The sequence below is a fragment of the Ranitomeya variabilis genome, chromosome 6 (assembly GCF_051348905.1).
Source record: "Ranitomeya variabilis isolate aRanVar5 chromosome 6, aRanVar5.hap1, whole genome shotgun sequence".
Classification (NCBI taxonomy): domain Eukaryota; kingdom Metazoa; phylum Chordata; class Amphibia; order Anura; family Dendrobatidae; genus Ranitomeya; species Ranitomeya variabilis.
Genome location: NC_135237.1, coordinates 292,494,354 through 292,507,731, shown reverse-complemented (window position 1 = coordinate 292,507,731; position 13,378 = coordinate 292,494,354). Strand labels below are relative to the sequence as shown.

Sequence of the window (13,378 nt, the reverse complement as noted above, 5' to 3'; positions counted from 1 at the left end):
TTAACGGTAAAACGAGTATCAGTAATTTTTTTTAACCTTTGGATGGCTATATACACTACTGTTCAAAAGTTTAGGGTTACCCAGACAATTTTCTGTTTTCCATGCAAACTCATACTTTTATTAATCAAATGAGTTGCCAAATGAATTTAAAATCTAGACAAGACATTGACAAGGTTTGCATTCTAGCAGTTAATTTGCTGAGGTAATCTGGAGAAATTTCACCCCATGCTTCCAGAAGCCCCTTCCGCAAGTTGGTTTGGCTTGAAGGGCACTTTTGCATACCATAATGTCAAGCTGCTCCCACAACAGCTCAATAGGGTGGAGATCTGGTGTCTGCGCTTGCCACTCCATTACAGATAGAATACCAGCTGCCTGCTTTTTACCTAAATAGTTCTTGCATAATTTAGAGGTGTGCTTTGGGTCATTGTTCTGTTGTAGGATGAAATTGGCTCCAATCAAGCGCTGTTCACAGGGTATGGCTTGGCACTGCAAAATGGAGTAATAGCCTTCCTTATTCAAAATCCCTTTTACTTTGTACAAATCTCCCACTTTACCAGGACCAAAGCAACCCCAGACCATCACATTACCTCCACCATGCTTGACAGATGGCGTCAGGCACTCTTCCAGCATCTTTTAAGTTGTTCTGCATCTCACAAATGTTCTTCTGTGTGATCCAAACACCTCAAACTTGGATTTTTTTGTCCATAACACTTTTTTCCAATCTTCCTCTGTCCAATATCTGTGTTCTTTTGCCCATATTAATCTTTTCCTTTTATTAGCCAGTCTCAGATATGTCTTTTTCTTTGCCACTTTGCCCTGAAAGCCAGCATCCCGGAGTTGTCTCTTCACTGTAGACGTTGACACTGGTGTTTTGCGTGTACTATTTAATGAAGCTGCCAGCTGAGGACCCGTGAGGCATCGATTTCTCAAACTACAGACTCTAATGTACTTGTCTTGTTGCTCAGTTGTGCAGCGGGGCCTCCCACTTCTCTTTCTACTCTTGTTAGAGCCTGTTTGTGCTCTCCTCTGAAAGGAGTAGTACACAACATTGTAGGAAATCTTCAGTTTCTTGGCAATTTCTCGCATGGCATAGCCTTCATTTCTAAGAACAAGAATAGACTGTCGAGTTTCACATGAAAGTTCTTTTTTTCTGGGCATTTTAAGAGTTTAATGGAACCATCAAATGTACTTTCTCCAGACTAGCTCAAAGAAAGGTCAGGCTTATAGGTTCTCTAATCAGCCAAACTGTTTCAACTGTGCTAACTTACTTGCACAAGGGTTTTCAAGGGTATTCTAACCATTCATTAGCCTTCTAACACAGGTAGCAAACACAAAGTACCATAAGAACACTAGTGTGATGGTTGTTGGAAATAGGCCTCTACTGTATACACTGATGAAGATATTGCATTACAAACCAGACATTTGCAGCTAGAATAGTCATTAACCACATTAACAATGTATAGTGTGTATTTCTGAATCATCTTATGTTAGCTTCATTGGAAAAAACTGTGCTTTTCTTTCAAAAATAAGGAAATTTCTAACTGACCCTAAATGTTGAATGGTAGTGTATGCTTCAGAAAAATGGCCATAAGTGGAAGAAGCTGGCAGTCACCTTTCTGGGGTGAATACATATATTCCATGCATTGCAATCAGAGGTGTATATGCCATATGCTCACTGTTAATTTCCCAATAACTGTCCTAGTAGTAAAACCAGCTGTGGCCTCCTCCGTTAATCATCTGTCAATTGTGTAATTGTGCTCATGATAGGGGCAGCAGAGGGCTGTTCATGACAAAAAGGGATTAGTGGAATGGTTCTGCCAGCCCCAAGCTGTGATCTTTGACAAACCCACTTAAGGGAAGTGGTAGCCAGGGTCAGAAGAGTATCTGAGCATTTCAACTGATTTTACGTGCTTTCCAAAGGTTGTAAAAATAGAATGATTTAGCTGAGTGTTTTTTATATGCATTGCATGGAGTCATGGGGGGTCGGCTGATGCCCCGGTCCACTAGCCAAAACTGCATAGACCACGCATCGTCCCACCGAATGCCCAATCCCCTTTTACCTTGGACGTAACGCTACTCAGACAACATAGGGTAATGTTAAAATAGTGGGCAATACTTTATTGAACTACAAAACAGGCAGATAACACATAGAACAGTCCCAGCACAATACCCAAGATTGCGCATATTACAGAATCTCACCCTCCTGTTGACTCGCCGGGATAAGGGCAGCTGTGACTACAGAGCTTCTAGCATCGACAACCCCACCTGTGGCATTCACACAGTGAGGAGGTAATGACAAGCTTATGAAGATGACAGTCCATTCAGATTCAAGGCCAGTTGACCGGAGGGTCACAACCTGGTTTCTCTGACTATCTCCATGGATCCAGGTGACCGGAGGGTCCCATTCTTGACAATATGTATTCAGCACATCATCAAACATCATTGTTCAGTGACCGTTCACGAAAGGAAGATTAAATATTTCAGACTCTTGGCTAAGCCGGAAAGCAGGACACAGCGGTGACGTCACTCTGCTTTTACTTTACGGCCGGCGCTCACAGTCAGTGCGGGAAGCTGACGGCGAGGGACGTGACACCGGAATGTGAGTATGTACTGGTTTTTTTTTTTACATTTACGATGGTAAACAGGGTAAACATCGGGTTACTAAGCGCGGCCCTGCGCTTAGTAACCCGATGTTTACCCTGGTTACCCGGGGACTTCGGCATCGTTGGTCGCTGGAGAGCTGTCTGTGTGACAGCTCCCCAGCGACCACACAACGACTTACCAACGATCACGGCCAGGTCGTATCGCTGGTCGTGATCCTTGGTAAATTGTTTAGTGTAACGGTACTCTAAGACCCCCAGGTTGAAACGCATAGATCGTCATTAGGTTCTATAGCCAGTGTGTATTGAGTGCTGGATGCCATACATATGGATATATTTTTAATTTATTTTCATTAAAAGCTATTTTTTACCTTCACCACTCGCTGGACACACCTGCTTTTCTGTTGGATTTAATATTTCAAGCTCTAGACATCTGGTTAATTAAGATACAATGCTATGCCTCCACAAAATGTTGCAACCTACTGGAACTATGCAAGCATATTTAAGTTTTGAATGATTATGTCATAAAGCAAGAAATCTGGAGGTTAGGTTACTTTTAGCTTCACCATTAGCACCTGATAAGGGATGTATGTCACCTACCAAAGACAGCTAAAGATGGTACTAAATTTGACTGTAGCAAGAAGTGAGGCACCAACAATATCATCCTTTTCATACTTAGCTTGGAAAAAAACTTCAGAAGATGCAACAGGCAATATAAAAACTTGCACATATTTATGACCACCCCAGAACTGTTCGGCAGCCTCAAAGGTAAATTTTATATGCAGCATAATGAGGTGTAGTGGGATGTCAAATAGGAGCAGTATTTGATTGAGGAGGACAATGAGTTATTTCATGCAGGCAGGAAAGAAGGCTGACAGAGTGAATCTGATGATGACCGCAGTAACACTGGTCATGACCACCGACGATCACAGCAGAGTGCACAAAGTGAAGCAACAGATTTGCAGGCTTGACTCCTTGTCTTATTCAGACTCCCTTTTTTCTCCTCACAGAGCCAAAGTTCCCCAAGAGCCAAATGTTAGACCAAGTAGCTTAGAACACACCAGCAATTACAGTTTTCATGACATGACATGACAGTTTACATGACATTGACAGGGTTTATATATAGTGCGTAACAGCCTCGAATCATGCAGCCGCAGGGACTCAAACATATTACTCAAGCAGGCCCAATAAATTCAGATGACACAATATCTGAGCACGCTCACTTATCAGTAATATTATGTGATTCTGAATTTTGTCAGATTTACAGTGCCTTGTGAAAATATTTGGCCCCCTGGAACTTTTCAACCTTTTCCCACATATCATGCTTCAAACATAAAGATACCAAATGTAAATTTTTGGTGAAGAATCAACAACAAGTGGAACATAATTGTGAAGTTGAACAAAATGTATTGGTTATTTTAATTTTTTGTGGAAAATCAAAAACTGAAAAGTGGGGCATGCAATATTATTTGGCCCCTTTAACGTAATACTTTGTTGCGCCACCTTTTGCTATGATTACAGCCGCAAGTCGCTTGGGGTATGTCTCTATCAGTTTTGTACATCGAGAGACTGAAATTCTTGCCCATTCTTCCTTGGCAAACAGCTCGACCTCAGTGAGGTTTGATAAAGATCATTTGTGAACAGCAGTTTTCAGCTCTTTCCACAGATTTTCGATTGGATTGAGGTCTGGACTTTGACTTGGCCATTCTAACACCTGAATATGTTTATTTGTGAACCATTCCATTGTAGATTTAGCTTTCTGTTTGGAATCATTGTTGGAAGACAAATCTCCATCCCAGACTCAGGTCTTTGCAGACTCCAACACGTTTTCTTCAAGAATGGTCCTGTATTTGGCTCCATCCATCTTCCCATCAATTTTAACCATCTTTCCTGTCCCTGCTGAAGAAAAGCAGGCTCAAACCATGATGCTGCCACCACCATCTTTGACAGTGGAGATGGTGTTTTCAGGGTGATGAGCTGTGTTGCCTTTTGTTCAATTTTGGTTTCATCTGACCAGAGCAGCTTCTTCCACAAGTTTGGTGTGTCTTCCAGGTGGCTTGTTGCAAACTTTAAAAGACACTTGTTATGGATATCTTTGAGAAATGGCTTTCTTTTTGCCACTCTTCCATAAAGGCCAGATTTGTGCATTGTAGGACTGATTGCTGTCCTATGGACAGACTGTGCCACCTCAGCTGTAGATCTCTGCAGTTCATCCAGAGTGATCATGAGCCTCTTGGCTGCATCTCTGATCAGTCTTCTCCTTGTTTAACATGAAAGTTTAGAGGGACGGCTGGGTCTTGGTAGATTTGCAGTGGTATGATACCCCTTCCATGTTAATATGATCACTTGCACAGTGCTCCTTGGGATGTTTAAAGTTTTGGAAATCATTTTGTATGCAAATCTGGCTTTAAACCTCCACAACAGTATCACGGACCTGCCTGTTGTGTTCCTTGGTCTTCATGATGCTCTCTGTGCTTCAAAACAGAACCCTGAGACTATCACAGAGCAGGTGCATTTATACAGAGACTTGATTGCACACAGGTGGATTATATTTATCATCATTAGGCATTTATGACAACATTGGATCATTCAGAGATCCACAATGAACTTCTGGAGTGAGTGAGTTTGCTGCACTGAAAGTACAAGGGCCGAATAATATTACACGCCCCACAAAAATTTTAAATAACCAATACATTTCATTCAACTTCACAATTGTGTTCCATTTGTTGTTGATTTTCACAAAAAAATTACATTTGGTATATTTATGTTTGAAGCATGATATGTGGAGAAAGGTTGATACGTTCCAGGGAGCCGAATACTTTCACAAGGCACTGTATATCATTAGCTTGCAATGAAAACATTTATATGATCATGTTTAAGTCTCATTAAACACCAACAAGTTTGCTTTTTCTGAATGTTTTCTTTTAGGCCGGCGTCACAACTAACGTATGAAAGTAAGGTCTGTTTTTTACGTCCAAGATACGCAGAAATGTTCATGAACAGTGATCCCTATGTCATCCGTATTCAATGCGAGGATGCAATTTTTTTCTCCAAAATGTATCCGTGTGTCATGCATATGGCGAGATTTTCTCACCGGCTTGCAAAATGGACATATAATGGATCCATGGGCTTAAATATTCCTGAAAACATATATATAGTCCAGGGGGCGCAGCTTCTGTGACCGCACCGCTAGTTACTGAAGCTCTGTTCCCTGGATTTCATTCAGTCCCCAGTCTTTTACAGCTGGGAGTGGCAGCATTAGCAGCGCTCCTAGTTGTAAATGTATTTAACCCCTTGAGATGGATTTACAGCATGGGATTTGACTGTACGGCGGACAGGTATGAGATATTGTTGCTTTTTTATTTTGGAATTTTTTACAGGAGAACGAAGGCCTTCAGTTGGATTGAGCATACAATAAAGATAATGAAACCTGTGTGGTTATTTATTTAATTAAAATACTTTATTTTTAATGTGTGCTTTTTTTAACCCTTTCAGTCTAGTGGCTTATTAATGGATAGGTGTCTTATTGACATCTCTCCATTATTAAACAGGCTTAATGTCATCTTACAATAGCAAGGTGACATTAACTACTTATTACACCATATGCGCTTTTTCTGTGGTGGCTGGGGGCAGATGTTTTTAGCCGGGGGGGCAATAACCATGGTCCCTCCTTAGGCTAATAATATCTGCCCTCAGTCTGGCTTTCCATCTCTGGCGGAGAAAATTGTGCTGGAGCCCACGCCAATATTTTCCGTGAATAAACCCTTTAATATAACATCTAGAGCTCCCAAATTTTTGCACACACACTACAAACATTATTAGTGAGGGATATATAAAAATTAGTGATGAGCGAATATATTTGTTACTCGAGATTTCCCGAGTACGCTCGGGTGTCCTCCGAGTATTTTTTAGTGCTCAGAGATTTAGTTTTCTTCACCACAGCTGGATGGTTTGCAGCTACTAGCCTGTTTGATTACATGTGGCGATTCCCTAGCGACCAGGCAACCCCCACATGTACTTAGCCTTGCTAATAGCTGTAAATCATTCGGCTGAGGCGATGAAAACTAAATCTCCGAGCACTAAAAAATACTCGGAGGACATCCAAGTAATGAGTATATTCACTCATCACTAATAAAAATATAATGGATATGCAATGGTTTACTGTATGTAAACCATGTCTCATAGCTTGTCGGGTTCGGTAAGGATTTAGCAAAAGCCAACAATTGAATTACGGTCTTTCTTGCTATCTAGCTCTGTATGAAATATAAATATAAATATATATATATATATATATATATATATATATATATATATATATATATATGTGTGTTTGTGTCAATGACATATATATATATACATATATATATATATATACACCTATACTACGTGTAGACATTTATTCTATCTATTCTATTTTAACCTGTCAGTGTGCTTTTACTGTACATTGCACTGAATTACCAACTTTTCTATAGAACACATGCATATTTCTCGCAAGTCACACTGATGGTCCATGTGGTGTGTGAGTTTTTCTCACACCCATAGACTTGCATTGGTGTATTTTGGGCGTAGTTCGATGACAATCGGTCCATGCTGCGATGTCATACGCACGTATAACATGGCCGAGAAAACAACGGATGATAGCAGCAGCCCCATAGATTAACATTGGTTCGAGTGCTATGCAATTTTTTATCGCATAGCATTGGCCCGTATTATGGTGTAGTGTGACGCTGGCCTTACTCAGATACTTGTCAGTGTTTGACTAACAGCTTATCAGATCATGCTTCTGGCGTGATCTAATAGGTTGAAGGATTAGGAGGCAATTTTTCTGCCACTGGTTGTGATTGCTTTGCAGGGGTCCTGATTTCTTTGACAAAGGCAACAATTTCCTTTTGTCAAGGTCCTCAGATGCTGCTGTCAATATTCACAATGGCATCATATGAGTAAAAGTGATGGTATTATAGTAGGATATTGTATGATTCCAGCACAAGTGGAAGGATATAATTGTATACCCAATTGTGGGAATTACAGTATGCCTAACTGTCGGGAAAGGGTTAAAGAGATACTTTAAATGTATATAATACTACTAATTTGGGCTGCTACCTGGAACAAAACCAATACGGATTCCTTACAGTTCTTCTGTGCCTTACATAAAATGGAAGGAATATAGAATTCTTGTGATTTTTTTTATTCTTAAATTGGATGCTGAGTAACTTTGAAAAATCTGCATCATACTGTATTTAATGTTCTAGATATCTAGAAAAACAGCAAAAATTAAAAAACTAATTATAAAAAATATTAGTGACAGAAAATTGTACATTTAATGAGCAAATACCTTTTTTTCCAAAACTGTGGCATGAGGACTGTTGTTTTGCTTCTATCATTCCTTAACTTGCTTACTATTACATTTTCAAAGTAAAGCAAATCATTGCAATATGCTTAGCGTTTTCTACCTTCAATATTTTCCCATTTTGCTTTTGTGTGACTATTTCTATTCTTATTCTGCTTGTTCTTAAATCTCAAGGTTTTATATGTTTATTCCAAGGATCAATGGCAGATTGCAAAAACTATTAAATCCATTAGTCATTTCCATGTCAATGTTAAACAAAATTATTTTTTAAGGGCATATTTTTAACTACAAATGATGTATATAAAAAATATAATTATTTCAAAATTAAATAAATTAAATTTACTTTGCAATCAATATTTTTTGGTTAAATCGATAGCTCTAATCTGATGCTACTAATTGTAATTTACTGATTTGTTATTAAGGGTCTGCTAAAATTTAACTTTTATTAAATATCCTTGAAAAGAAGATTGAGCACCATAAAAATTAAAAACAGCAAAGATTTATAAAAAAAAATTGTATTTGATAATATGTAGTTTCCTCAATAATTTAACTATTGTGTAGAGAAAAGCTATCTTATCTCCCAGTGAGTCTTAATGTAATCTCCTTTAAGAGTTATATAGGACATAAACTATATCATGTTCAGTATGAACTAAAAATAAGCCATCACGGTGTAAGGTGTGGTATTAGATAATCCTGTTTCCTCCCTTTATGTAAAATATAACAGTGGGGTAGTTTAGATTAAAGTAACAGAAAATAATGCTATCCTCCTGCAGAATCATACATGGTACAAGGTTAAATATCTAAAAAAATGAATAGAATGTCACTAGATGTAGTATATTATTGCCTGAGTCCTAAGTGCAACATACATTATTGCTCAAGCCCTTATCCCAATGTGATAGCGAGCACAAAACAAGATATAATATTGCACAGGCCCTAAATGCAACCTATGTTATTGCACAACTCTTAAACCCAACTTAATAGTGAGCATTACATATTAGATATAATGCCAGAGTCTTAAGTGCAACATGTGTTATTGCGTACTCCCCAATTCCAACTTGAAAGTGACCATTAGATATGAGATATATATGCCAATGTCTTAAGTGTAGCTTGTGTCATTGCACAAGCCCTAAGGCCAACTCAATAGTGAGCATTAGATAGGAGATAGATTTGCCTTAGGACTTTGGCAATTATATGTTATTGGACAAGCCTTAAGCCCAACTTAATAGTGAAAATTAGAGAATAGATATTATGGCCAAAGTCCTAAGTGCAGCTTGTGTTATTGCACAAACCCTAAGCACCACATAATATTGAGCAAGCAATTAGTATGGAGTGAGGAAAAGCCACTGAATGTTATTGACTGTCTATCCATTCCATCTACACGTTTCATCTTTTATTATTTGCTGCCTTGATTCTTGAAGGGCTAGGCAGTATTTACTGCATATTATAGACTGACAAAGCATGATACATTGAGGCTATCATGGGCGCTATATGCGCACAGTGATAAGATTACTGTGTGCAAAAATTGTAACTTCAACCTATAATTCTACTGCCTATTTAATTGATTGTCAAACTGCTAAGATCTGAAAGTTTGCATTATACACTATTTTACATTTCTATTGTTTTGTGTTACAGAAAATAAATATTTTAATGTTGAAGTTGCCATTCAGGCATATAATATTGATGACCTACTGTATATTTAGGCAAGGTAATCAATGTCAGCTTGCAGGAGATTAACACCAGACACCATCAGTGATTAGCTGTTATTAGCTTCTGAAGGGGCAAGATGTAAAAACTGTATGGAGTGGACAGCTCAAATGCAGTGAGCCCTGCAAAGAACTATAGATCAGCTCCAATTAGGACTCATTCAGACATCAGTGAATTTAATTTTACACAATAATAGAGATAATGTCATCAGTGCCTTGAATCAGATGTTCATTAAGATTTGTTTTCTTACCATTAGTGTCATCGTTATTTTTGCTCAAGTTTTATCTGTTAAAGGTCACAGCCAGGGAGTGTCACGCTGAACCTACCATGCTGTTACATTTTTGTCATGAACAGCACTCTGCGGCCCAGCATTGTCATGACAATAACACAATTGACATACGATTAATGGAGGAGGCTGTAGGTTGCTTCCACTAAAGGTACCTTCACACGAAGCGACGCTGCAGCGATAGCGACAACGATGCCGATCGCTGCAGCGTCGCTGTTTGATCGCTGGGGAGCTGTCACACAGACCGCTCTCCAGCGACCAACGATGCCGAGGTCCCCGGGTAACCAGGGTAAACATCGGGTTGCTAAGCGCAGGGCCGCGCTTAGTAACCCGATGTTTACCCTGGTTACCAGCGTAAAAGTAAAAAAAACAAACAGTACATACTCACCTGCGCGTCCCCCAGCGTCTGCTTCCTGACACTGACTGAGCTCCGGCCCTAACAGCACAGCGGTGACGTCACCGCTGTGCTTTCACTTTCACTTTAGGGCCGGCGCTCAGTAAGTGTCAGGAAGCAGACGCTGGGGGACGCGCAGGTGAGTATGTACTCTTTGTTTTTTTACTTTTATGCTGGTAACCAGGGTAAACATCGGGTTACTAAGCGCGGCCCTGCACTTGGTAACCCGATGTTTACCCTGGTTACCAGAGTAAAACATCGCTGGTATCGTTGCTTTTCCTTTCAAACACAACGATACACGGCGATCGGATGACCAAATAAAGTTCTGGACTTTATTCAGCGACCAGCGACATCACAGCAGGATCCTGATCGCTGCTGCGTGTCAAACACAACGATATCGCTAGCGAGGACGCTGCAACGTCACGGATCGCTAGCGATATCGTTACAAAGTCGTTTCGTGTGAAGGTACCTTAAGGCTGCTTATTGGAGATATAACAGTTAGCATATGGTATATACACCTCCTTTTCCAAGTTACAGAATAATTATATACCCCAGAATGGTCACTGCTAACTCCACAATACTACAAGAAAGATTATTAGCTGCCAGCGCCAATAAATTATAGGCCGTTTGAATGCCTGATTTCAGTTACCGTATGGCTTTCAGGAGTGTGGTTTGCAGAATAAAAGGAACAGAACTATTACATTTTATATTTAAAGTGAGCCTGTTAGCAGGATTTTGCTAAGTAAACTACAAACACTGTCAGTTTGGGGCTGTTAAACCGATTAAAGTGAAGAAATCCATCTTGTTGTTCTTGTGTAATCAGTGTTAGAAGTTTTCAGTTAATGAGATTCTAATGGTTCAGGGAGGGACTGTAGGTAGTCTTATCTTCCTGTTCTAAGTCAGAGAAATCAAAGAAATATTTTCCCACAGGCGAGCCCCGAAGCACAAACAGTCTGTCTCTATGATGAGAAACATGTCTGTGCTTCGTGAATTCGATCACCTGTTCCATTTTTTGTTTTGTCCATTCTGCAAATTCAGCATGCCGATCTGGGTCATACTTGTTGAAATGCCGCAGTGTAATGGTGCCATTTAAGAGTAGCTAATATCAGCCGAAGTGACGTTTGACTGATGCCACTCTCAATGCTATGCTGTGGGCTCTTGCTAAATGAAGCTAGGAAAGCCACTGATGTTTGTTCATTAGTGACAGTTTTCATGCATCCACATTTTGGCAAATCCAACACTGAACCTGTTTCACAAAATTTAGCAAGCAGTTTGCTAACTGTAGCATGGGAGATGGGTGGTCTCGTAGGGTCTTGCATTGAAATCTGCTGCAATGACCCAGGTACTGTGTTCACCATACATAAGCACAATTTATATCCGCTCCTCATGTGTTAACCTCTGTGACATGTCAATGGCTGTAAACAAAGAGAAACTTGTAAATAACTCATGAAAGAATAAAGATAAGTTAAAACTAAGCACACCATTGCTTTTCTTGTGAAATTCTAAATAAGTTTGATCTGTCTGATGACCCTCTTCCCATTGAAAAAAATAAAGTTGGATCCAAAATATTGTACTTCAAAATGGCCACCATGGTCACCACCCCTCTTGAAAAGTTTCCCCCGCCCATATACTAATGTGCCACAAATAGGTTGATATCACCAACCGTTCACATTTTGTTTAGGTGTATCCATATACATGGCCCACCCTGTACAATGAAAATATTAGCAAATGTATTCCTACACATACAGTATGATTTTATGTGTTTGCAATTTACTTCTGTTAGAATAAAAAGTATACCCAAAATTTTCTTTTGTGCTTTGTTCCTTGGAAATGTCATGCATCCCATGTTTACGCATAGCATTAAAAAGGTATATAAGATGGATATAAAAAGTCTACATGCCTTCTTGTAAAAATGCCAGGTTTCTGTCATATAAAAAAATCACACCAAAAATTATGATTTCAGAACTTTTTCTATCCAGAATGTCCCTCATGATCAGTACAATTTAATTGAAGAATAGACTGAAATTTTGGGGGGTGAAAAAAGAAAAGTAAAGAACTAAAAACTGTGGTTGCATAAACACGCAAATAATTTATCTAAAACTTTATTGAAAGCTTCCTTACAGTAACGCACTTACATGAATATTATAACTACTCTATTGAAATATTAGGTTGATAAGTACAATAAGTTGATATTCTAATATGAATGTCATAATTTTTTATAGCTTTGAAAATCATAGCTGTAATGCATCTGAACATTTTTTGAAGTTGGCCTGAACTATTTCCACTTTTATTATTTGTCTTTTTCCAAAATTGATTACTTTTTTATTTCTACATTGACATAGCCATGAAAGTACTTGTTTTTATGGGACATTTTTATATTTTATTACATTATTTTATTTTTATACATATTTAGTGAGCAAAAAAAATCCAGGCACAGTGAAATGGTGAAAAAAATCAATTTAAACATTATTTTTGATTTTTATACCATGCAAATTTCTATTTTTAAAAAATTTCAGAACTTTGAAAAATTAAATTTGTTTTTTTGCCACCATATATTGAGACAAATAACTAATTTTTCCATTGATAGAGCTTTGTAAGGTGGACGTTGAGCTTGTTTTTGCCATTCCCATCTGTAATTTTTATAAGTATCATATCATTTTGGGATACATGTAATGCTCTAATCACTATTACATGTTTTGGAGAGAAGCAGTGACCAAATACCAGTAATTATGGCATTCAGATTTTTCTACAGAAAAATATTTTTTTTGTGGATTAAATATTTTTATTTTTGGATATTTTGAATTTGCAGTCATTGGACTGCTTGCACAGTATGCTGTAATATTGCAGTACATATTGAAAACAGAGATGCATAAATGTGTATATAAAAAATGCAAATAAAAGATACTGAGTTACGATAATTTTTGGACTGTAAGATGCACAGGACCATAAAATGCCCCACAAATTTTGGGGTGGAAAATAGAAAAAAAGGATTTTTTTAAGGTGGGAGTCCGTCTTATTGTCCAAATTTAAGGTATCTTGCCTGGGAG

At 38.5% G+C, this 13,378-nt stretch overlaps 1 protein-coding gene across 1 annotated transcript in view; it reads left to right on the top strand.

Annotated features, from left to right (window-relative positions):
- Positions 1–13,378, top strand: part of CDH18 (cadherin 18) — a 1,155,399-nt gene that overhangs the window by 982,948 nt on the left and 159,073 nt on the right. The gene's annotated exons all lie outside the window — the stretch shown is intronic.